The 26,098-nt window shown below is 52.3% G+C and overlaps 1 protein-coding gene and 1 pseudogene across 18 annotated transcripts in view; one reads left to right on the forward strand and one right to left on the reverse strand.

Annotated features, from left to right (window-relative positions):
• Positions 1–26,098, forward strand: part of CAMTA1 (calmodulin binding transcription activator 1) — a 964,942-nt gene that overhangs the window by 260,259 nt on the left and 678,585 nt on the right. The window lies entirely within an intron of this gene.
• Positions 4,338–7,584, reverse strand: LOC141580353 (uncharacterized; annotated as a pseudogene).

Below are 26,098 nucleotides of genomic sequence, written 5' to 3' on the forward strand. Positions count from 1 at the left end.
ATCCTTATTGTAGATGCCCTTAGCAAGAAGGATTTCTGGAAGGGGGGGGGAGGCGAGAAGGTGACTAACGGTATTGAATCCTGGTTCTTTTGATTCCAGATATGAAATTGGCTTTTAGAGCACATTGTGCTGATTGAACTCAAATAAAACCACATGAGTAGATGTAAAGTCTCCTCTTGAGGACGTCCTCGAGCATCTGTGCTGATAAGGGCTAGAAGTTAAGCACATTCTTCCTCGACACTGGTTCTCTCTTTCCATTAAAACATGTAAATTCAGAGGCTTTGAATGTGCCCGATTTAGATATTTTGATACTGAAAGGCAATGTTGATAAGGGCATTTGGCAGTGAGGTGGTACTTACACCTGAAGAAAATAAAACAGATGCGTGGCTTAGCCCTGCTGTTCCTTCCCAAACTGCTTTTCCAGGTGTCCAAAACCCAGCTCTTCCAAAAGGGCTGGGGTTCCTGCCATGGGTGCCTTGGTGAGGAGGGTACCCCTCCATGAGAATCCCTCTTCTCTGACCTCTCTCAGCAGAAGTGCACAGAACGTCTGATCTCAGATCTGCCTCTGAATATTAATAGCAATATTATGTTTAAATTGAAAATTTCATTTTTCCTGCCTGGTGTGCAGGCAAATAATTGAGACCTAATTTACTTTATTTAATAAGCTAGCAGGGAATGTAGTTAAGCCCACACTGATAAAAACTTGGAGGGCATTTGTTGACAACCTCCCAGATTTCTCTGGCTGGCTTACTTGGGTCCAGAACAGCAGGAGGCCGGGATACCAGAGCCTCCTAAGTCCCCTGAGAACTCCTGAAGGGTCTCCTGGGTGCCCGAGGCAGCAGCTTGCAGAGGGAGTGCATGCCCCGTGGGAGCTGTCTGTGGTTCTTGTGGCTGGAATTGGCAGGGCTCCATGGCATCACCGTCAAGGGCTGCAGTGGCCTGGAGCTGCCGTCTGTGTTCCGTCCCGGGATGTAGCTGATGTGCTCACTCTGCAGGCATTTCTTAGTGCCTGACTCTGCTGGCCGGGTGAACAAGGCCCTGTTTTTCCCTTGAAGAATTCACGGTCCAGTGGGAGAGAGAAATGGGAGAAAGGAGAGGAGTGATGAACTCCACTTAGGAATGTGTGTGGTTTAGGGGCAGGAGTGTGAGTTTTGGACTCCTATTTTTGAATGCTACTCTTATGACACATCTGACCTCAACAACTATGTTTAACTTCTTTGAGCCTTTATCTTCTCATCTGTAAATATGCAAGTACAGAGAGTAGAGCTTTTCCTCCAGCTTGTTATAAGGAGAAACTACAAAATCTAATGTGAGATGCCTCCATGGAGCAGTGCCCATCACAGCTGCTGACCGGGACAGATGTGGGAGACAGCCTCAGCAATGAGAGTTGATATTTCTGTTTTTATTCCTGGGTGCCCATGGTGGAACTGTTCTTCCCTGCCCCCTTGGAAGTTAGGAGTGGTTGTACAACTGACTTTGGCCCATGTAGGGTAAGCAGAAGTGGCATGTGTGGTTTGCTATGTTCCCTTCCCCCGACTCAGCTATCAGGGCTGATTGTGTTGAGATGGAGGCTCCAGCAGCCTGGATCCCTGAGTGACTACATGGAGTGGAGTCTCCTCCCCGACAACATGCAGTGGATGTGTGGTGTGAGGAAGTGGCTTTTTGTTGAAGCAACTGAAATATTAGGGTTGACTGTTATTGTTACTTCAGTGTAACATCTTGTCCTGACTAAATGTTCAAGAGGACAGATATTCTCCGTTTGGTGAGAAGGAGGGTACTCCACAGACAAGGTTACCCTTGAGCACAGTCTTAAATCAGGATTCAGCATTCTCTAGATGGAGGGGAAAGGGAATTCTAGGTGGAGGAACTGGCACACGCAGAACCTGAAGGATAAGGTCTCTGGCTCTCAAGTAGATTTACATTTCCTCATTATCTCTCCCTCCTCTCTTCCGCTTCCCTTTCTTTCTCTCTTCTCTCTCCCTGTCTCCACCTTTCTCCAGCTTCCTCCCTTTCATTTTCTTTTCTTGCCAGGTGTCCTGAGGCTCTGAGTGACCCTAGAAGTTGCCATTTAACTGGCCAGTGTCTCCCAAGAGGTTGCATGTCTTGAAGCTCTTTGAAACCTCATTTCTTCCTGCTCATTGGTTGGCTTTGGCTTTCTCTCTTTATTTTATTTTTATTTTTGGATTAGAGAGTGAAGCTGGTAAGTGCACCTTTTCCACTTGCTGGGTGGTGGTGGTGGTGGTGGTGGTGGTGGAGCATTGTCCGAGCAGGGGATGTGCCTGAATGTCACCCGTGCAGACTGAATGCCTCCCCAGCAGCAGAGGTCTGTGACCTGAAGCTTCCATCACCAGGCGACTTTTTCTAGTTTTCATTGACAAATAAGAGATTTTAGGACTTCTCTCGCCCTGCTCCCCAGCTGATTCCCTGTTTAGCCAGTTGGTGAATTCCAGGCTAAGTTGTTCCGAGAGCAGAGGAAGCCCTTGGTCATAATGGTGCAGCCTGTCTGGGGGCCAGAGACATGTGGATTTCAATGGGGAGTAGGTGGAGGCTTCCTGGACTTGTGAGGACCAAGATTTTCTCTTTGGCTGGCTGGCCGGCCCTAGAGCTATGCTTTATTAAGATCATTTGAATATCATGCCTTTAGAAACAAAACCTATTAATTATTATGGCAAGGAGAAATTTTTGAGAGTTGAAAAAAGGGAAAAAGAATCACTCCAAGGTAAAACAAACCACTACAATTGGAAAGTCCAGGTAATTACTAGAGTGAATCAAATACTACCTAGAAAGTCACAGTGGGAGCCATTTGAAAAACAAAGTACAATTAAAAGTTTAATTTTGGATGGAATTAGTCAATTAACAGTTTCAGGAACGGGTCTTCTAGGGAGAGGGGAGCGTCTGCTGTTAGCTTGGGTGTGGCTACGCCAGGTGGGGCCTGATCTCAGCCTCTGCCGGATTTTGCAACACCGGCCAGTGAGTGATTATCCCATTTGAGCTTTGTAAGAGATCCAGCGTGCCTTGGGGGTGTCCTGAGCATGCCTAGCCCCTTCTCCAAGCCTTCCCTTGCCACGGTCTTGCCTTCCTTTCATTCTCTTCTCAGCTGGTCTAGAGTGAGAAGTAGATGGCTCTCAGGAGCTGCAGCGTGCCGCCTAGTTGCTATCCACGTGCACCGCACTCAGGTGTAAGAATCTGCAGGTGTGTGCAGACATAGGCGCTCGAGCTGCCTGTGGGCTCCTCGGAGGGGATGACCACCTGAAGCAGAGCTTTGTGACAAGGCCTTCCCCAAGTGCTTCTGAGATCGTTCACGGGACTTTTGAGACGCTAAGATGATCCGTCAACCTGTGTTGCAAATCTCCTCCAGCTTTAGGAATTAGTTTAAAATTAAAGTTACAGACAGGCCAAATCTCCCTAGACTCAGGCTGACTTAGGAAAGTACAGTGCGTGGCTTCATTTTAACAAGAAGCTCCCTGATACCGTACATGAGGAAAATGTTGCCAAACGCCAGCTAATTAACTTGAGGACCCAGCGTCAGCCGTGCTCTGGACTGGGAGCTCAGCCTGTCTCAAGTCTGGGGTTCACATCCGAACTGTGGGCTGGTTCTGAGGTCCCAGCCTAGGCTAAAGATCCAGCGGGGACCAGTATGGACAAAGCATAGAGGAAACTACGCGATTGGAAAGGCGGTGAGCCGGAAGCAAGATGTTCTGTAGGAAGACCCAAGGAGGGAGAGGCGGTAAGGCCAGAGGGCACAGGGCCGGCTGGCCCACCTGCCTCCCACCTTCACGTAGATCCTTGATTCTGGGGGGGTGTGATTGACCCTGCTACATGTATTGTTGCATTCCATCTTCATTTTGTATCTCTTGGTGGTGGTGGTTGTTTTTGAGATGGCGTCTCACTCTGTCTCCCAGGCTAGAGTGCAGTGGTGCAGTCTCTACTCACTGCAACCTCTGCCTCCCGGGTTCAAGTGATTCTCCTGATGCAGCCTCCTGAGTAGCTGAGATTACAGGCACCTGCCACCATGCCTGGCTAATTTTTGTATTTTTAGTAGAGACAGGGTTTCATCATGGTGGCCAGGCTGGTCTTGAACTGCTGACCTCAAGTGATCTGCCCGCCTCAGCCTCCCAAAACTGCTGGGATTACAGGTGTAAGCCACCGTGGCCAGCCCTCTTGATTTTAAAAAAGCAGCAGCTAATAAGTTCAGATGCTTTTCCAAGAGTTTATTCATCCCAGACTTAGTGTGTGCCAGGCACTGTCCTGGACACTTAGAGGTGGCAATTAAAGCAGCCAGAGTCTCTGCCTTCAGGGAGCTGATGTTCTGGTGGGAGGAGGGACTTGGAGGATCCTTAGAGATGAGTAAACATCATGAGCCCAGAGGGAAAGTGAAAGAGGGAATGGGGTCCAGTGGGGAAGGGGATCCCGAGGACATCTTGGGAAAGACGTTCCCAGGAGGGGACCGCAAGGGCAGTGTCCCTGGGGTGGGGGGATTGCACTGGGAGCATTTGAAGGGCAGCCAGGAGACTGCAAGGCAGGAGCTGAGTAGAGGGAGGACGTGGAAGGAGGCAAGGCCGGGGAAGTGACCGGCAGGGCCATGGAGGACTCAGGCGGCTGTTCCCGGCCTGCACCCTGGTCCTCCATGATGGCGGAGGGCTGCGAGTAGGACCAGAGCCTCCTTGTCTTGCCTTCCTGGGGAAATGGAACAGGCGGAGAGTGTAACGAACCAGCTGCCTGCACCCTGAGGTACTCCAGAGATGGCATCTGCCTGCTCCGGGGCCAGGGTGGAGAAGCCTGAAGCCGAGTCCCTGATGCAGGGCCCGCACTCTGGCTGCTCATTGTGGCTCTGGGTCCCGACCAGATGTGGGTTCAGATGAAGACTCTCAAACAGGCCTCAGCTGCACCAAACACATGGTGGGGGTGTGGCGTCTAGGGCTGAAGTGGTGGGATGGACTTCCGACTTCTGCCAACGTCACCTGGCAGTGCCAGGCTATTTGAACATGTTGTAGGTTTATCACCAAGGCAGACGAGCTCACTATTTCTTAGGTGAGGAACCGCAATTTGTGGGGACAGTTGTGGGGGTAGGGTGGGTGGAGGAGAGAGTATGACGGGGAGGGAAGGAGCCCACCGGGGCCTTGGCCAGCACGAGTTTCTAGTCTTCGTGAGGGTGAGGCAGGCGGAGAAGAGGGGACTGTGTTAAGGAGCAATGGGATCATGACACTGGGGTGCAATGGGCGCCGTGCGCAGGAGCGCTGGCCATCCGTCCTGAGGTCCCGCTGTGGGGAGCAGTGCTGGAGGTGCTGCCTTCTGTACTGTGTTCCCCGGCGCGGGGAGGGGACTGTGCTGCTTCTCCAGATGTGTAATTTGAGTTTGCACGTGGAGCGAGGCCCCGGCGCCCATGTCAGCCCCTTTATGTTTTGGTCGTGATGGGTGAGGAGCTGGGGCAAGGTGCCCACGTCCCTCCGGTGATCTGGAGACACCGTGAACGATGTTGGCCCTCGGTGTGTTGCCAGGAGTGCTTAGTGGAAGGTGGATACGGCACCTCGGGTCTGAATGTTCTCTCCCAGTGCTTATGAGCTGAAATATCTCAGAATTCAGGCAGGCAATTTGTGAGTTCATTCAGGACGCAGTGAGCTGGTCGGGAGATGGCCACGTGCAGAGGCAGACGGCGGCTGACGCAGGCTCCTTCGGTGACACAGTGACCGTTCAGCCCTGGGAGAAGGCAACAGGGAGGTTACCTACAGCTACCGCAGGTTCCTTCCCAGGCAGACCCGTCTTTGCGACATCCTGGAGCTGTTCGGGGTGAGCAGGTGGGGCCGCAGGATAGAGGCCTCTGGCTCCCCTTGGCCCCTTGGCCTCCCGCTACCCGGTGCTGTGAGCGGATCTTCCCATGGGTCCCGACTGCCACGTCCTGAGCCGCTTCAGGTGCCCCCAGCCTGGGCCTCCAAGGTGGTCGCTGATGTACCTGGGGCCTCAGTTGCTGTTGGTGCTTTGATGACTGTCCCTTCTCGGGAAACATGCCTGTTTGCCAGGACAGATTCAGAACAGGCCTGAGACAGAGGCTGCTCCCTCTGGATCATAGTCACTTGAACAGTGGTCCCGTGTAGCCCAAGACGGTGCTATCTGGGGTCCCAGTCACCCCCTGCCCCTGGACTCTAGTTCCTGTAGGGCTCCGTGTGGCCCCTCTCCTGGCCATCCCACCCAAGCTCCTGGAACATGCTGTGTTTCCTTGGGAACTTGCTGCACTTAGCAAAGCCCCCTCTCTGCAAGCACCCCCCTCCTTCCTCTCGGGGACTCTGGCTTTGCTGCGGGGACACTGCTGCCCTGCAGCCCTTTCAAGTGCACGCTGTGTTCTCTCGGCCTGGGTGTTACTGGGCCTTGGCAGGGCATGGGGTGGGGGAGTGGCATCCTCGGTCCCCAGGGCCATTTCTAGTTCACTGTGTCCCCTTGTCCTTGAGTCTGCGTCCTCGGCTGCTTCATGCTCCACTGCTGCTTGTGGGGCCACCCTTGGGCCCCAGGGCTGTTCCTCTTTGTTCCCTGGCGGTCACTGGCGGGCTCCTGTCCAGCCCACTCCTGGGCCATGGTGCTTTTGTGTTCTCTCCGACGACACCTTGGTTCTCAGTTCCTGGGCCTTCTCCCTCCAAAGACCTCCGCCTTGTTTAGCGACTTATCCCTCAGCCCTGGGTCTGTTCTCAGTGGCTTCCTGCTTTACCGTCTCAGCTTCCAGAAGCCCCGTTCAGACCACCCAGCCTTCCCTGCTCACTCCTCCCAGTGTCTCCAGTCCAGCCACACCTCAACGCCAGAATCCAGGGACCCTTGGTGTCTTTGTGCGGCCCCAGCCCTTCCTGGTCTCAAGCCCTCCCCACTCAGCTTAGATTCCATGGTCAGTTCCCAGGCCCCCCTCGCGCACCGTGCCTTCTGCACTGGGTCCCTTTCCCCTCTCTCACATGACCAGGCGCATGGCCTGTCCAGCTCTACTTATACCTGGTTCTCCTCTTGGGCTGTGCCTGCACCTGCCCAGTGGCCCGACTGGCCTTCAGTTCCCAGCACCAGCCTCGAGTGCCCCCTCGGAGCCGTCCGACCCTCCTCCATGCTATTGATTCATTCCTGCCTGGCTCTCTGGTCTCTTGGGCCAGGCTGTCCCCTCTCCTCCATCCTCCACCCCCTCCCCTCCCTGCGCTCCTGCTGACCTGCTTTCTGGAGCAGAGGAGACAGGGGCGGTCAGAACGGCACTTCCACTACCCTGGCTTCTCCCTGCCAGCCTCGCTGAGCCACTCCCCTGTAGGAGCGGGAAAGAGCGACAGAGCCATGCAGGGAGGAGGGAGCGCAGGGTGCGGTTGGGAGGATGGGCCCTCGGGCTTCTTGCGGAGGGCAGCTCTTCACTCATGAACTTGACCCTGTCCCCTTGGCCAGTTCCAAGTGTTTGCTGCTGCAGCATCCCTTCCCTCTCCTGCGGTGGCAGCTTCTTTTCCTGCTTTCCTGGTTCTTTCCCATCAGCACCTGCATATGCTCCCATCGCGACTCACTTCCCTCCGGTTCTGACTCTCTTTCTAGTTTTTCCTTCAGAGCTTCACAGAAAGTGGGTTCTATGCCCGCCATCGCCAGTTCTGCCATCTTCTTGTGGCAAGATGTGACATGGCAGCACAGCAGCCTTCTCTCTGGTCTCCTGTGTCACTCCTGCCTCTACACCCGTGCTCTAGAACCTTCTCCACGTGGTCACCCAAGAGACCTTGTTAGAATGAGCGTCAGATCATGGCATGTCTTTGCTCAAAGCCTTCCAGGGCCCCCTTCTCACTCAGGGTAGATGTCAAAGTCCTCGCTGTGACAGGATCTGCACCCCTCCTCCCCCTGCCCCGTTGGGAGCATGGTGCTGGCATCTGCTCAGCTTCTGGAGAGGTCTCAGGAAACTTACAATCATAGTGGAAGAGGAAGGGGAATTAGGCTTATCTTCCATGGCTGGAGCAGCAGCAAGAAAGAATGGGGAGGGGCCACACACGTGTTTTTTTTTTTTTTTTTTTTTTTTTTGAGATGGAATCTCACTCTGTTGCCCAGGCTGGAGTGCAGTGGTGCGATCTCAGTTCACTGCAACCTCTGCCTCCTGGGTTCTAGCAATTCTCCTGCCTCAGCCTCCTGAGTAGCTGGGACCACAGGTGCCACACACTTTTAAACAACCAGATCTCGAAAGAATCACTCACTATCACAAGAACAGCACCAAGGGGATGCTGCTAAACCATTCATGAGAACCCTGCCCCCATGATCAAATCACCTCTGACCAGGCCCCATCTCTAACACCAGGGATAACAATTCACCATGAGATTTGGGTGGGGACACAGATCCAAACCCCATGAGATAGCAGTAACGCCCAGCTTGTTCAGTTGTTATGAGATTAATGAGAATGTGTGACTAGCACGTAGTATCAACTGGTAGCTCATACTAACTTAAGGAAAGCCCCAGAATGAAGAGCCAGAGATTACCTTCACAACAGTGTTGAGCATCTGTGCACAGCGCCTCCAAGCCCTGGGTTGGTTTGGTGGTACCTCTCAGTGGCTCCAGCATAACTTAGCATCCCTGAGTCCCCACTTCTTCCTGCAACGAAAGGGGGCTGTCCTGAGGAACGGGTGCAAGAACATGCAGAAGAGACTTCCTGAACTCTAACACACAATACAGGTGTTAGTGACTGTTGTTACCTATTTTTTTTTTTTTTTGAGACAGAGTTTCGCTCTTGTTTCCCAGGCTGGAGTGCAATGGCGCGATCTCTGTTCACCACAACCTCCGCCTCCCACGTTCAAGCGATTCTCCTGCCTCAGCCTTCTGAGTAGCTGGAATTACAGGCATGTGCCACCACACTCGGCTAATTTTGTAGTTTTAGTAGAGACAGGGTTTCTCCACGTTGGTCAGGCTGGTCTCGAACGCTTGACCTCAGGTGATCCGCTCGCCTCGGCCTCTCAAAGTGCTGGGATTACAGTGGTGAGCCACTGCGCCCGGCCTGCCTATTCTTACTTCATCAGCAAGCACTTACTATGTCCCTTCTGTGCCGGAGGCTATGGGAAATGACCGTGGCCTTGATGGAGACCTGCCCTTGAGGTGGCCCCCTGAGTGTCCTGTGACGCCTTCCCCTGGGTGGCTTGGCCCTTAGCAGGAGGCTGTAGCAGCGTCAGAGTGGGAGGCCTTCTGTCTCCCAACAGCGAGCCCCAGGCTGTTTGCTCACTCTTTTCTATCCTGGGGTTTACCTGCCCAGGCACACTCGGGGGCCCAGGCCATGTTCTCTCCTCTCTGCCGTGAGTCTTGATGAGGGACTTCAGAATAAGCAACTTTTGGTCAGAGGTGCCTCTCCAGGGAGCCCTCTGAGTTAGAGCGAGGCACCTGTCCTTCCTCTGCACGAGGAGGGCTGTATCGTCCTTTACCTGAAGTTTCTGTGCCTTTTGCTGTTTTCTGCACGGCTCGTGTTGGGCCTGTGATTCTCACCACACCAGGTATGGGTGGGAGACAAACTTATAATCAGAAGGACACAGAGCTGGTCCCTGGGGCCAGAGGCCAGGAGTGACAGCTTAGGTGACGTGGGTGACACAGCTCCAGGCTCATTCCTTACCTGGTCTCAGCCAAGAAAATCGCATTTCACACACACACACACACACACACACACACACACACACACACACGGTTTTATGGCCTCTTTCGATGTTTCCTTGGTGCTTCTGAATATTTAAATTTATATTTTCAATAATTTGTTTTTAACCACTCAAGTAACTGAAACTGCAGTGAGAACACGCAGGTCCCCAGGGTGGGAGAGGAGCTCATGAGCCGACCCATCAGGCTGAGGCCTTGTAGGATCACCTGAGAGGTGTTTTGGAGTAATTTCCTCTCCAGCTCTTTTTATTTTTAAAAATAAAAAATGTCCTCTGTTAAGACAGTGACATAAGACACATGGTACAGAATGCCAGCTGTGAGGACTCATTGATGGATGAATTTAACCCGTGTTTATGGAGCGGCATGTCTGCCGTGCTGGGAACAACAGAGAGCGTGACTTAGTCTCCCTCCTTGAGGGAGGCAGACCCCCAAGGGACTCCCAGAGCCCACCCTTGAAAAGGAGGCATGAGTTGGTGGGGCTGGGGGGTGCCAGGAGGCTTGAGAGATGGGGTCTGCCCTGCTGGGAAAGTCCCGAAACTTGTGCTCTTTCAAAGGAATGTCCGCAGGTGACTAGACACAGATAGATGGTGCCTTTCCCCACAAAGCTATAGGGACCATGAGAGCCGATCCTCTCATCTCTGGGTGGTTCCACTGGGAGACCCCTCAGAAGACTCTTGGTTATGAACCCTGGTGTCAGCATCCCTGGCTCTCATGGTTCTGTGGTTCTCTGCCAGCCTTCCCTTGACCTTGACCTCTCCTCCTCCCACGTGCCTGGCCCTAAGCCACGTCTCTCGGGTGGGGAAGAAAGTGAAAGAGACCGAGCCCCTGGCCCTCTGCTCTTCTCCACCAGGCCTGAGATGGAGGTCGGGGCTCCTCTCTGTGTGTCTGCAATCCGAGGTCCTTTTGGGAATTCACCTGTTTGGAAGACGAATCCTACCTCCAGTTTTACCTTTGGGTTTCTCAGCTTGGAGACCCATGTACGCGGTGAGCTCCTGTCCCAGTTCCCCGGGTGCTGCAGGAGCAGGCCTGGGATCGATGTTTCGAAGAGCCTGCATCACAGCCAGAGCAATGTTTTTAAAAAGCCGACTTTACAGGTATTTAAGCAGGAACTAGAGTGGATTTTGCGGCCCCTCTGTGTGGCAGGCTTGGCTGATTCTCTGGGCCGTGGGTGGCCCTTGCTGCAGCTTCAGGTCACAGTCTGTTCTGGCTGCATCCCGTTCTTCCCAGAGAAAAGGCCAAATGTCAGGGGCCTCCTGGAAGAACGGGAAGAGGTCCAGCTGCCCAAGGGACTAATCTGACCCCAAGAGGCTGAGACCCTGTCATCGGGCTGGAGGCATCCAGGTCAGGTGGCCCATGGAACTGGTGTTTTGTTTACACTCATATGATGCCTTTCTTTGAGCCTCTTAGGCAGTTAGTCCTGACAACATCTGGGTTGAAATACAGATGACATTTTAGCATAGCAAGTCCCCTGGCCCACGTATAGTCACGGTTTGCTGTTGATCCAGTTATGAGACCGCCACTTCGGCCATACAGCCTTCCCTTCTGAGCTGAGATGGCCCCACTGACTTTTAAAGCCAGAGCTGCTAAGAGTTCCTGTCTGAGGACACCCCCTTTTCTGGGTCCCCAGATGCTAACACCAAGCCAGGCCAGGTTGGGTCATCTTCTTGCTGCAGCGTGTGTGTGGGGAGGGCAAGGGCAAATTTCTGTTCCAGAGGTAGGGAAGGGACACAGAGCACAATCCTGGCTGATATTCCCTGGGGTAATGTCCAGGCAGGACGGAGACCGGCCCCTTCCTCTCCTTCCCCTCACACCAGATGACAGTGGCCCTGCAAGACATCAGGGCTGTGACCCTTCCCCAGCACCCCTGCATCACAGTGCCTCTAGAACGTCCAGGACGAGATTCTCCTGTGGACTCCAGTGTCTACCCCCATCCCTCTGGGACTGACAGAGTTTCCTGCCTTGCAGATTTGTTTTCCACTCAGGTTTTATTCCTTGGCTAGGATGGCTTAGGTGTTCTCATTTCTGTCTGTCTTTAAGAGAAAAAGTGGGAAAAGACATCCAAGCGCTCTGTTCACGGACCACTCTGCTGCCTGGGTGTCCACACCTGGCATCCTTGTTTCTGGACTGGTAGAAACCAGAGGCAAGTCGTTGCTCTGAGCTGGTGCCATGGCTGGAAAGGCCAGGGCGGGTGCTCGTGTGGTTTCTCTGTGCAGAGTGATGTCCAGACGTCCATGGAATGAACGAAGACGCAAAGGCATGAACAGTGATGTTTAATGAGGAGGGAGAAGGGGGTGCCTCCGTGGGGTGTTGGAGTTCCAGGCACAGAACTTCAACGAAGGCTGGGCTCACCTCTGTCAGAGGCAACGTCCAGATGGGCAGGTTTGCCCAACTTCTAGGGTCTGAACGCAGAGGCCAGGGCTTATTAAAACCGGCTCCTCTCCTTAAACAAGCATATTCCAGATGTTATCCTGGCGCCATGGAAGGACGAAAAGTATTTCTGGGAAATCAGACAACTTCCAATGCCTAAAGCTATTCTAAAGAATGGTGTACATACATACACGAACACACACACACACCCACCCCCCCCACACACACACCCACACACACCCACACACCCCCACACCCTGCTTCTTTACTATTGGGTGTCTTCAGGCCATTTCCGTGGCTCTGTAGGCTGAATTTAGACTCCAGTGAAGGATCCACAGACCCGAGTTCGTGGGCTGGCCAGCTACGTGTCTGGCTCATCTGAGCTCCGGGAGGGTGCAGCGTCGGGCCCACCGCTGGGGTTCCTGTCTCTCCTTTCCATCCTCCCTGGGCTCCTTGGGACCCCCCAGTGCCTCCCTTTCCCATCTCAGGCTGCCACTGCTCCTCTCATTCCTAGATGTTTTTGCCTCCCTAGGCAGGTTTGGGAGAAGGACTCCATTGAAATCCCTGCTTCCTTACTGACCCCAAAGACTCAAGAACGGTTCAGTAAAATAATTTTGTTTGTCAAGAGGGTGGCAGCTGGAAGAGGTGGGGATAACAAATCTGGGGAAGTTAGAGGAGTTTAAGGAATCTTGGCCAGGTGTGGTGGCTCGGGCCTGCAATCCCAGCACTTTGGGAGGCCAAGGCAGGAGGATCACGTGATCCCAGCAGTTTGAGACCAACCTGGGTGATATAAGAAGACCCTATCTCTACAAAAGATTTTTGAAAATTAGCTGGGCACAATGCATACCTGTAGTCCCAGCTACTTGGGAGGCCGAGGCAGGAGGATCGCTTGACCACAGAAGCTTGAGGCTGAAGTGAGCTATGATCATGCCACTGCACTTCCAGCTTGGGCAACACAGTGAGACCCTATCTCAAAACAAAACAAAAAAATGAAGAAGAGCTTATGATATGGTCCCCGTCCTAATACCCTTGTTTCTTAAGTCTTGTTCCAAGGGTGACCTCTTTTCTTCTTAGGGGAACTTCTTACTATTTACGCTTGAAGCAATTGGGGCGGGGGCGGGGAATCGGGTGTGCTGAAAATAGAATAGAAATAGTGGTATTTACTGAACTTTTTCATTGTGCTGGGGACTTATGCTTCATGCTTTAAAGATATAATAGGATCGAAATCTCACAAAACGCTGAGAATCAGATGCTATTACTACCCTTGTTTCAGAGACCAGCAACCTACGGCAAAGGCCACAGGAAAGATGTGCTGAGAAACCCAGATTTCAGCTCAAGTCACCAACCCCGGCCTGGGCAGCTGCCACCGCCGCCCCTAGACCAGGCCCCAGATCCCCTGGGACTTCTGGTGTAACTTTTATGTGCATGACCTACAGGCCCTCGAGTCTTACGTGGCTAATTTGCATGATGGGGACCTTAAGCCTGGCCAAATCCTTTTCTAGGGGGTGGTATGAGTGTGTCGCGGCTGCTGTAACAAAGCAGGGCAGACAGGACGGAGGCAGCAGGAACCAGCTGTCCCCCCCCTGCTCCGGAGCGCAGCAGTCCATGCGCGGGGCGTCAGCGGGGCTGGCTCTCCCGAGGCCTCTCTCCTTGGCGAGCAGACGGCGTCTCCCTGCCGTGTCCTCACATGGCGTTTCCGCGCTGCACACGGCGGCTCCCTGGTGTTTCCCTGTGGCCTCATCTCCTCTTGTAAGGACACCAGTCCTATCGGGTCAGGCCCACACGAATAGCCTCATTTTAACTCTTTGCACCTCCTTAAAGACCCCCGGCTCCAAATACAACCACATGCCGTGGTGCTGGAGTTACGGCTTCAACATCTGCATTTCGCAGGGACACAGTTCAGTCCGTCATCTGCTTTACATCAGTGGAGCCCCCTTAGGATGGTCGCTTTTCTGCCCGTACCCGTGTCTTAGACTCCTCGGGAAAAGCACAAGCCCAGAGCTGCCGGTGGGGGCGCGGGTGCCCCTGAGGTGCCCACGGCCCTGCTGCCTCTTGTCCCTTCACTTTTGGCTCCACCTGGAGCAGCTGACATTCCCTCCCGATTGCGGAGTTTTGTGGCCTCTTGTATAACATAAGACAAGCCTTCTGCATTGAAATTGTTCAAGAATTGGGTTCCAATTTCCCAGGAGCACAGAAAGTATTGCCAGAAAAGCGGAGTTGCTGGCGATTTATGTCGGTTTTTCTGACATAACGAAGATTTCCCTTTGTTTTTTGGAATCGACTGGAGCACGCTTGCCAAAAGGGCGTCCTCAGGAGGAGCAGACCATTTTCTCTTGTTCTTCCTCCTCCTTTTTTTATTCCCTCTCAATTTATTTTCAGGTCAGAGCTTCATGAGGTCGCTGAAGCTGTGAAATCTGACAGACTCACCATCTGAGCAAACAGACTGTCCAGGAACGGGTTTCATTTGGCTCACTCAGGAGTGGTGACAGTCTGGGAAAATCCTCGGTCTCTGCGTTTTGTCTTTGCCCAAAAGAGTTGGGTTCAGTTTGGCACACGTTAACCGAGGTCCCAATCCATGCCAGGGGTGATGCCGGGCACTGAGTGAGACCCGGTCCTGTCTGGAGCAGAGCAGAGCTGCTCACCCTCCAGGGGTGCCCTGTACGACCCCACAGATATGTGTCCACAGGGCTGCTGGTCACTGGCACGCACTGATGCTAGTCCATCAAAATGCCGCTGTGGCTGCTGTGAGCTGGTGCCACCCAAGCTTCGAGTGCCCCTGCTGCGCTGGCCTGCACCATCCTCCGTAGCGGCGTCTATGCCAGACCACTTGTTAAACACTTTGAATGTCACACCTGGCGGAGGGCACATGGATGAGAGAGGCTCGGTTGAGTGCCAAGTGTTGGGGAAGACCTTTTGGAGGAGGTCAAGACCAGGCCAGCTTTTCAGCAGAAGCTCAACAGGCAGGCCAGAGAGGAGCAGGCCAGAGAGGAAACCCGCTGTGCAAAGGCCCTGAGGCCACAGAAGGGTGGGTTTGGTGTGGGGGCGACAGAGTGGGGTCTGGAGGCGACAGAGGTGGGGTGTGGGGGTGACAGAGGAGGGGTGTGGGGGCGACAGGTGGGGTGGGGTGGTGGGGAGGAGGCAGCGCCAGCGTGGAGAGAGGGGCTGGAGTGGGGGAAGTGGCAGCAGAACAGAGGGTGGCGCTGGCAGAGGAGGGAGCTGGGAAGAAGAGTAGCACTTCCATGGGGCCAGGGTTTGGTGCCAAAGGCCATGAGGAGTGGGCGGAGGGCTTTCATTGGGCAGTGTATGAGGTTCTGTTCTGTTTTATTCTATTTCATTCTTTTGAGACTGAGTTTTGTTCTTTTGCCCAGGCTGGAGTGAAGTGGCATAATCTCAGCTCACTGCAACCTCCACCTCCCAGGTTCAAGGGATTTTCCTGCCTCAGCCTCCCGAGTAGCTGGGATTACAGATGTCTGCCACCACAGCCAGCTAATTCTTGTATTTTTAGTAGAGATGGGGTGTCGCCATGTTGGCCAGGCTGGTCTTGAACTCCTGACCTCAGGCGATCTACCCGCCATGGCCTCCAAAAATGCTGGGATTACAGATGTGAGCCACCATGCCCGGCAGTCCCGTTATTTTTAAAGTATATATACTGATTTATATTCCACCTTCTTCTAGAATGGGCTTAGGTTCCTGAGACATAGTAGATAATAAATATTTGTGTCATGAGTTACATACTTAGGGTAAATTATAAGGAAACACAGATTATCGTCAGCCAATATAAGTTTTAAATGTAAAAAGTGAGGAAAAAGAAGATGAGATGAGGCAGGATCAAAACACCGAATGAGTGGCAGGGAATGGACTGCTCAGCTGGGGGGGGGGGCGAGTCTCAATTGGCCATGCCAAAAAGGTGGCATGATGGCTGAGCGCCAGGGAGAGGTATGCAGAAGGGGACTGAGGGCTCACGGGGACAGGCACAGGCTCCACCGGGCAGCTGCGCTGCAGGAGGTGTGGGGTGCGGAGCTGTGGGCCCAGGTGGGGGGCTGTGGAAGATGAGGGTTGCAGGGAGTTCGTTTACTGCGTCTGCCATAGCCATGAAGTCCCATAAAGTGGGTGGCTTTACTCAACAGAAACGCACTCTCTCACGGTTCCCTTGACTCGACCTCCACATCCAGGTGCCCACAGGGCCAGGCTCCCTCTGAGGCTCCGGAGGATCCTTCCTCGCCCCCTCCTAGCGTCTGCTGTTCGCTGACCTGCCGCTGCTTCTCTCCCACCTCTGCTCCATCCTCACGCTGCCTCCCCCAACCCATGCGTCTCTGCTTTCAGTGGCCTTCTCACAAGGATGTCAGTCACGCTAGACTAGGGCCCACTCTGCTCCATTGTGATGTCATCTTAACTTGATGACATCTGCAAAGCTCCTATTTCCAAATAAGGGCACCTGCATGGGTGCGGGGCTTAGGACTTCAGTGTGTCTTCATGGGGGACATGTTCAACCCCCAGCAGCAGGTCAAATCCGGTCTGAAATTCCTAGTGGAAAGACAGTGAAAGGGACGACTCCTTGGTGACACCTCACAGACCCGTCAGCGTGCTGAGGCGCCTTTTCCAAGAGGGCAGTGTCAGCGCTTCGCTTGCTCGTTTGACCAGGACACCACCCCATCCCCCTGCCCTTTATCTTGGTGGAGGATTTCTGGGGAGAATGTTCCAGGGAGCACACCTTGGGAAACACTAGTTTAGCTGCACTGCAGATCAAGGCAGGGCAGACTACCTTTTAGACAGAACTTTCCAACTCTTGAAAGATTTCTTAAGAAAACAGCTGTATCTCCTTCCCTGGCTCTGCCCTCTGCTTTTGGTCTTAAAGCTGTTTTAGATCTGAAATACTTTCCCTGGACCTCCCATTTGCATTCGGACTTTTAGATGATTGGACATTTTCTTCTTCTAAAAGCCAGCAAGTTGTAGCTACACAGTGGGAGCAAGTTCACAGCCACACTTTTCCCGGCACTGCCTGTCCGATGGGCATCCTGCCAGGGATGCTGGAACACGACGGTGAATAAGTCGGAGACATTTCCTGCCTGCTGCAGTTTATATTTTGTTGGGGGAGTGAGAAAAATAAATCGGCATACTAGTCTGCTCAGGCTGCTGTAACCAAATACCATAGTCTGGGTGGCTTTAACAGAAGACATTGACTTCTCACAGTTCTGGAGGCTGGGAAGTCCAACGTTAAGGCACTGGCAGATTCAATTCCTGATGATGGCTCTGGCCTGGCTACCGGGTGGCTGCCTTCCCATATGGTGGAAGCCTTTGCCTTCACCTTCTCCTCCCCTTCCCTCCTTCCCCTTCCCTCGTCCCCTTCCCTCCTCCCCTTCCCTCCTCCCCTTCCCTCCTCCCCTTCCCTCCTCCCCTTCCCTCCTCCCCTTCCCTCCTCCCCTTCCCTCCTCCCCTTCCCTCCTCCCCTTCCCTCCTCCCCTTTTTCTCCTCCCCCTTTTTCTCCTCCTCATCTTGCCTTTCCCCCCCTCCTCTTCCTGCTCCTCCCTCTTGTTCTCTTCTTCTTCTTCCACTTCTTGTTCCCCCCCTACCTTTCTCTCTCTTCTTATAAAGCCACTAATATGATCACGAGGGCTCCTACCCTCACGGCCTCATCTCATATTAATTCCCTCCTGAAGATCCCATCTCCAGATACCAGCGCATTGAGGGTTGGGGCTTCAACCTGTTCATTTTGGGGAAACACAATTCAGTCTGTAGCCGTCAGTAAATGGATAACAAAGTGAATTTCCCTGGTGGGCAGTGCCGCAGAGGAAGAGGTGCTGGGAGGAGGGTGATGGTTGGGGAGGGAGGGGGAAGTCCCTGAGGAGGCCGAGACTTAAGCTGAGATGGGAAGGAAGAGAGGAAGGTGCCGGTGGAGGGCCAGGAAAGGGGGATTTGAGGTGAAGAGAACGGTGACAGCAAACGGATGGGGAAGAGCGAAGTGCGTCCCGGGACTGAGGGAGGTGCGGGGTTGGAGTCCAGGGACTGCAGAGCAAGCTGGCACCGGAGGGTGGAGGTGGCAGGAGCCCCATTCAGGGCATGGTGGGGGATGTAGGAGGACCGGGGGGTCCACGGATGGATTCCGAGGTACTGCTGGTCTAGGGGCTGGTTGGGTGACTCCTGATATCATCCAGGCAAGACGTGGCAGCCACTTAGATGGGGGTCTGGGAGGGGAGACGAAGAGAAGTGGACAGCTTGGGGATGTCCCTCGGAGTTAGAACCAACCGAGTTTGTAGGTTTTCAGCTTGAGTACCTAGGACACTAGCCGGACCGTCTACCGAGAAGGCAAAGCCGGGGGAGAAATGGGTTTGAGGAGGCAAATAAAATCTCTGTTGGACACGCTACATGTGGGATGCTCGTTCTATGTCCAAACAGGGAGGACACATGGGCCGGCAGATCCCAGGCCAGGAGCCCCCAGAAGGACCTAGGCTTGAGACCTGAGTTTGTAAGTCATCAGTAACATCTGGCAGGGCTCAGGCACTTAGAGGGCAGGGGAAGGAGGAGATGGTGACGGGGCAGGGACGCGAGACGGAGGAACCAAGGAAGGAAGATGGAAGGCCCATGCATTTTCCCGGAGGGCCTGGCCACTGAGAAGACGAGGTAAGAGAATGGTGTCATTGCATTCGGTGACCTAGAGGTTGAGAGTGGTCTCTGGGAAGTTTTCTAGTGAATACGGAGGAGGCGAAAAGAATGGGGATGGGAGTGGAGGAAGGAGAGAGGGCCGGAGGGAGTTGAAATAATTTCAACTGATCAACTATGCAGAAGGAAAGCAACTTTGGGCGTGAGGTGCTGGAAAAGGGGAAGGAGGTGGGACCCAGGGCCCAGCTGGAGGGGTTCTACTTGGAGCAGGTGGGGTGCTTGCTCCCTGGCCGTAGGAGGGAGGAGAGAGGAGAAAGGAGCACCTTGTCGTTGGAGTCTGTGTCCGTTGATTGGGAGAATCCAGGAAAGGGAGACGGGTCGGTGGATAGGTTCGGTGGAAGCCCTAGGTCAAAACATCCGACAGCAGAAAAGTCCGAGCAGGAAAATAATTTTTTTTCTTTCAACCTGGTAAAATATTTTTCTCCTGTCAAAGAGTAGGTGGCCTTTAAGGTACGTTTATCAATGTCCATTCCCCTACATTTTGAAAGAGGAAAGCAGTCTTCAGACTGGGTGTGACACGGAGAACGCAGCACTGACTTAACCTTGACTGTGCCGTTGGCACTTGCTGACAGCAGCTGAGCCTCGGGCACCCTGAGCAAGCACGAGGTGGGGACACGAGACCTGCTGGTGTTTACACCAGAACTGACCAGCAAGTGGGAGGGGCTGAGCCCAGGATCTGGGGCCACATGACCTTGACCTTATACCTGTATATGTCCTAACTGCTTGCTTCCAGTTCAGCCCCTCTTATCTGGGACCACCCTCTAGCGGGGGTCTTCTCCCTCCGGCCCTTTGATGCTCTACGCATCATCTCCTCCATTCTAGTGATTCCCTCTTCTTCTCCCCGGGGTGACAGCATCACAGGTGCATCCCTGGCTCCTGGGGCTGCCGCTGGTGGCCCTGCCCCGTGGCTAGGGCCTTCCCACCCTCAGTGTCTCATCTCAGCTGGGCTGGCTCTGTACCATCCCAGGGTAAGGTACACACACTTGTGATTGATAAATCGGGTGTGTCATTGAAAGAAGTCAAGACAGATTTTTTTCTGGTCTCTGGTCAACACTGACTTAGATCTAAGAAAATCTATAAATCAGATTTTACTGCTTTCAAGATAAATGTGCTGACATTTTTGACCCAGAGCATAGTAACCTCTCAGAATGAAATGACTCCCCCATTTCCCATTTTCTGGATGGATTTGGTAGAACTTGCATCAGGCTGCAAAGTGCAGGAAGTTGAAGCTGACTCCTTGCTTAAAGAGAAAACATTAAATATTCAATGTCCATTTGTCTGTTAAGTAAACGGTTGCATTCTTTTGGAAGTCCTGATGATAGGCCGGGCACGGTGGCTTACACCTGTAATCCCAGCACTTTGGGAGGCTAAGGCAGGTGGATCACGAGGTCAAGAGATGGAGACCATCCTGGCCAACATGGTGAAATCCCGTCTCTTCTAAAAATACAAAAAGTAGCTGGGCATGGTGGCATGTGCCTGTAGTCACAGCTACGTGGGAGACTGAGGCAGGAGAATCTCTTAAACCCAGGAGGCGGAAGTTGCAGTGAGCAGAGATCACGCCACTGCACTCCAGCTCCGTCTCAAAAAAAAAAAAAAAAAAGTCCTGATGCTAACAACATCTGTGACATGAGACAGTCAGCTTTCCCCATGGCTGCGTTAACTCTGCATTCAGGGCCTGGACTTTCCCTGAATAATAGGTAAAGTTAAGAGAAGGAAAGTTTGACTTCCTTGCTGGGCTAAACTGTCATCTGAGAAGTATCTTAGGCTCAGTTTAGAGGAATATGGCATTATCCTTTACCCAGGTGATTTTATTTGCTATTTTACATTGGCTGGATTAGATCAAGGTGGGACATTTGTTATTGCTGACTCAGCCTAGAAGTAGCATCTGATTTGTAAACAGTTGACTCCTGCTGGATGGGCATGTAAACTAGGTGTCATGTTATTAAGATGTGGTGAAGGGTAAGACACCTTCCCTGTGCTTGGAATGCCCCAGCCCCCACACATGGCACCCCCTTACCTGTAGCACCATCTCATCAGAAGTTGACTTGAGTGCTGGGAATTGGAGGAGGGGCAGGGAGGTTGTTGGAAGGGCTGGTAAAGCCATAGCATGGAAAAGGTGGAAGAATTATCTCTGCTTCCTGGGGACGAAGGCCTCTCCCGGGACTGGGAAGTTCCTGTCTCTTGTACTCAAGGTCTGTCTTCCCTGGACGGTGCTAGACAAATAGGGTTCCTTTGACTCCTTGGGAAGTTCCCTGTCTTTGAGCATTGTCTTTCTTTAAACAGGCTTCAGTGCAACCAACTAGGTTCTTGCTTGCTGAATTCTTCTTGTCCTGCTACTCTGAGATCTGAGGGGGGTTTGAATGATCTTGAATCTATTCCCAGCCAGCCTCCTGGTTTCATTCCAGCATTCATTCATTCATTCAACAGATATTTTGAGTATCTACTCATGCCAGGCACCATGCTCCCTGCAAAACATGCAGCAAAAAACAAGATTGATTAAGTTCCTTAGTTTTATTGTATGTCTGTTTTTTTTTTTGAGATGGAGTTTCACTCTTTTGCCCAAGCTGGAGAGCAATTGTGTGATCTTGACTCACGACAACCTCTGCTTCCCAGGTTCAACGGATTCTCCTGCCTCAGCCTCCCAAGTAGCTGGGATTACAGGCGTCTACCACCACACCTGGCTAATTTTGTATTTTTAGTAGAAACAGGGTTTCTCCACATTGGTCAGGCTGGTCTCGAACTCCCGACCTCAGGTGATCCTCCTACCTCGACCTCCCAAAGTGCTGGGATTATAGGTGTGGGCCACTGCGCCAGGCCTCAACATCATAATTCTTAAGCAGAGCTCTGTGTGTCTTTTTGTGTGTGTGTGTTTTGTCTATTTTATTGTGTGTCTATTTTGTGTGTCTATTTTTCTAGTTTAACCCAGAACACACTTGTGATTGATAAACAGGGTGTGAGGGGGCATGTCCCAGGCTGGTGTTTCTAGGCAAGGGCAACTTTTGATGGTTTCCCCAGTAGCTTTCCCCTCTTATTTCTTGCCGACAGGACCTCAATTGTGTTCAGGTGTTGGTGGCAAAATTCTTCGGGGGGGGGGGGGGACGCCAGGGCTCTATCCAGTCCCAGGGGATAAACCCAGATCTGTGGAAGCCCATCATTGCCAGTGATTGGTTTAGGGCCGGCCTGTAACTCAGTTATTGCCAGCGAGATGGGTAGGCACTTCTAGGCCAATTTCCTGACCCTTAAAAAAAGGGTGTACAATTTCTGTCTTCTGGACTTTGGAAATGTGATGGTTGTGGGAAGCCGCTACGATTACCTTGCAGCCATGCCGGTCCAGCCCAAGGTCACAGCATGGCTGACCCTAAAGAAGGGACCCAGGTGACATCAGCCCTACCTCCAGACTTCTTGCGACATGAGATGAGACATTTTCCTTCCTCTTTAAGGTAGTTGAGGTTGGATTTTCTGTAATTATGCAGCTCAAAGTATCCTCCTTGAAAGCAAAAGACATCTGGCCTCGTGTTCACACCCACTGTGTGGCTGCTTTTGCCTTGCTCCGGGCTCATTGTCTTGTGCCCAGTTTTGTACACAAGTTCATTCTTTTCTAAATGGCCAGATGCTTGGATTTCCTCTTCCACCACCTGTCTCCAGCACAGCACTGAGCCTAATATCTTGCATGTTGTAGGCTATCAATAAATGCCTATTGAGTTGAATTTGAGTTTTAAGGACATGAGTTTAAATTTAGTGACTACCCATGGGCTTCTGAGAAATTATTGAAAGCCAATCTGTGGCCAAAGAGAGGACAGGCTGATCAAGGCATGGACTGTTGGGCCAGGCAGACAGCGATGGGGATGAACGTGCCCCATGTGAGGTGCCAGAGAAAATCCATCACGCATCCCTAGCTCTGTTTTTTATTGAAAAATCCATTTATAAATAATCTGGGCAAATAAAGTAAAAGGCACTTTACTGGGATTCAGAAAAATTCATGGCTACTGAACATTCAGCCAGGCCAGCCCCCAGCTCCCAATTAGCCCATGCCAGGGCCTCTCTCAGTGGCAGGGGCCCTGCCAGCCACTCCAGGGGGTACCCTGGGACTATGAGTTATTTTCTTATTTCTTAGCATGCTGGGCGTGAAATCTTCTTTTTCTTTTTACGTGCTAGCACTTACAGGGTGCTTTGGCCAGGCAGATTTATCGACGTGTTTTTGTGCAGATAATTGACAGCGGAGCAGGAAGACAGACTCCTCTAGGTCGCTCCCTCTCTTTGTTCACTTGCTTGCTTCAGAACTCAGGGATGGTGGGAGGCATGGCCCAGATGGACGCAGGCCTGGCCCCCGCGGAGCTGGCCAGCAGGAAAGGCAAGTTTCAGACCTCTCCCACCATGCCCTTGAGCCTGCTAGGCCCCGGTATCCTCGGAGTGTTTTCCCATTCCAGGCAGTGCTTTGTTTTATGATTGTTCCCTTAACCCAAAGGCAACTGGGAAAGATTGTCATCCTTCTCTACAAAGAGGCCACTGTCATTTAGTGAGTACCTACTGCATGCCACACGCTGTGCAGGAGGCGACTGAAGCTTCATCTCACCTAACTAGCCCTTACAGAGACCCTCCAAGGACAAATATGAGACTCAGAGATGTTAACTGACTTGCCCAGGGTCATACAGCTTGTAAGTGGTGGGACCAGAGTTAGAAAATGCAGGGTTTTTTTTTTTGAAGCCTCACCTCCTTCCATCAGGATCACAGTGGTCATATTTTCCAAACTGAAAATTAGACGCAGATGACCTGGCTTGAGGTCACGGGGCAATCAGTAGTTGTTGAGGGAATAAACAGACGAATTAGGCCAAGGGTCAGCGGACTGATAGGGCTTTTGTCAGTGAAGCGTTTTGGCCATCTGGTCCCAGGGACCACCAGGTCTGTCTGCCTCTCTGTAGGATAGGCTGTGGGTGGCGGGGTGCCTGTGAGGGGAGCGGAACAAGAGAGCCTGGAAAGCAGGTTCTGGGGTGCTGTGGCCTCGGGGTTGAGTGGGAACAGGGGACTGGCAGAGGGGCTGGTAGCAGGAAGCCGGGTGGGGCTTGTGTGTGGCAGCTAACTGGGTTCATTTGCCAAATCAGCGAAGTCTGAAGCTGAGACTCCAGACTTACCCGGGGCCTAGCTTGGGAAAATATTAGGCAGTACAAAATAAAATCAAACGGTCTTAACCAGAGGCCCAAATTGCACCTATATTTTAAAAAGCATCGTGCAGCTGAGACTTTTTAGAAAGCCCGGCACCAGCGTGAGGCCATCTTGGTTAAGGAGAGCTCTGCGCCTGCTGCTCCTTGCCGCGGCCTCCTGGGCTGCGGGTGCGCAGGTTCTCGGCTGAGCCCGGGCGCCCAAGGAAGGACGCACCCTTTGCTCTCCGGAGCAGGGAGGGCTCTTCAGAGAGGCGGGGCCTGCAAGTGTCCGGAGCCTCCAGCCTCAGGGCTGCTCTGGTCTCTCCTTTCCTCTGCCCCCACAAAGAACAGCAGCATCAATGCAGAGCAGGTGAGGGGGACGGGCCCTTAGAGGGCTTCGAGGGCGCCCCGAAATCGCAGGAGGCGCGGATACCGTCCTGCACTTTCTGGACTTTCGGGGGAACTCATGAAAGAGCCCGTCTATGCAGCAGCCACGCCTGCTTTTATTTCAGCTTGGACACTGATTCACGTTGGGTCCCGTCGTACATCATTCTTCAGTGACTTGTTTTTCCTCACTTGAAAAACAGGCGTGATCGTGGTGGTCGCTGTCGTCTCCCCGCAGCGACAGAGTGAGGCTCTGCAGTGATTTCCTTCCAAAGTCGAGAGCTGCTCTGACTCTGCACAACCTCATGAGCACGACCTTCTCTCTCATCGCGGTGACGCCTGTTGCCCCCTAGTGGTCACCAGCAAAGGGAGTGGTTGAGCCGACGGTCCCAGGCTGCAACTCAGACCCAGGTCTGACCCTGAACCCAGGTCTTCCTGCTGGCTCCAAGGCGTTATCCCTGTGGGTAATAGGGAGGGGACCAGAGAGGGAGTCCACCCAGTCGCCTCCACCAGGCAGCCCTCCAGCTTGTCAAACTGTAGCCAGCGGTGTCGTCTCAGCATGGGAATTGTGTATGAATGTTAAGTCTAGAAAAATCACTCAGGCAAGGTAAAGACTTGGTAAATCAGTTGCTTTGGTGTAGGGGACTGAATAGCAGATGTGCTCGTTCTGGCTCTGAAACTCCTAGGGGAAGTGAGCTTTGGGAGAGGCACTGGCTTGGTGTGTGTTTTGGGGCAAGTGGAAGTTTAAAGAGGGCCAGTCGGGGCTCGCTTGGGCTGTGCTTGGAAGCACAGAGGCTGGCTGAGCATGAGAGCGAGCGTACCAGTCAGGGCTGGCAGACCGATGGCTTGCTTAGGAGTATAGACTGGAGCGAGCCTCCCTCTTCTCCTCCCCTCCTCCAACAAGGTCATCAGTGACAAATTCGCAGGAGATGGTGAAGGTGGATTGGGGAGGATTTGGACGTGTTTCTTCTGACCTTGGTGGGGCCATGTCCCCTCTATTTGTAATCTTGAGCTAGAACAACTGACAAATGGCCTGATAGGAGACAAAAGCAAACAATAGACTCACTTGAAAGATACAGTGAATAGAATTTAATTGAATTTTTTTTTTTTTGGTGCAGACATTGATTTGACCCTGTAAGATGTATGGAGTAAATCATTAGGGGAATTAATATATATTAAAATGTAGTTTATTATCATGAAACTTTTATTGTGCTTGTAGTTGTGTTTTTAATTATTATTTTAATGACTTTCTGTATTTCAAATCGTGATAAATCTATTCTATTTTTTAAAAATAAACGGACTATAGTTTTACAAGGTGATGTGTAGAGCAGAGCTGTTGATGAGTATTGCTCCTTCATTAATGAGAGCGAACAGATTAGAAAGACGAAAAATGGACCGATTTACACACTTAAAAAAAAAGCCAATTAATATCTAACCATTAAACACAAATGTTATAGATTAGTCTTACTATCTTATCTATTCTCTGGGCTCCGATTGGATCATTCAGAGATTGACTCTTTAAACCAAGTAAGTGAAGGAGGCTCTAAAAGTGGAAATGCCTGGGACCAATTAAAACAAAGGATTTGGGCCATAATGTGCTGAAAATACCCATGCCCTCCTGCCTGGGGGACCATTATCAAAATGAGTAAAGAGGATGGAGGTGTTTGTCCACGCTATCTGTGAGGGATGAAGCGGAGGCTGTTGGCTCTGCTGGGGGGATCAGGGTTTTGGGTGATTTCCCCAGTGGTGAAGATGGACTCATGCTGGCTTTTCTGCATTGCATCTACTGAGCCTTCTTGGAATCAAGGGCAAATCCTTGTTCTATGCTTTATGGGGCTTCATGGGTACCCCAATCTACAGGAAATCAGCCCTATGACCACTCTCAATGCTGACCTATCCCAGCTGAGCTAAATGACATGTGGTTTTACTGTCATGACCAT

This window comes from Saimiri boliviensis, chromosome 11, assembly GCF_048565385.1.
Source record: "Saimiri boliviensis isolate mSaiBol1 chromosome 11, mSaiBol1.pri, whole genome shotgun sequence".
NCBI classification, from domain to species: Eukaryota; Metazoa; Chordata; class Mammalia; order Primates; family Cebidae; genus Saimiri; species Saimiri boliviensis.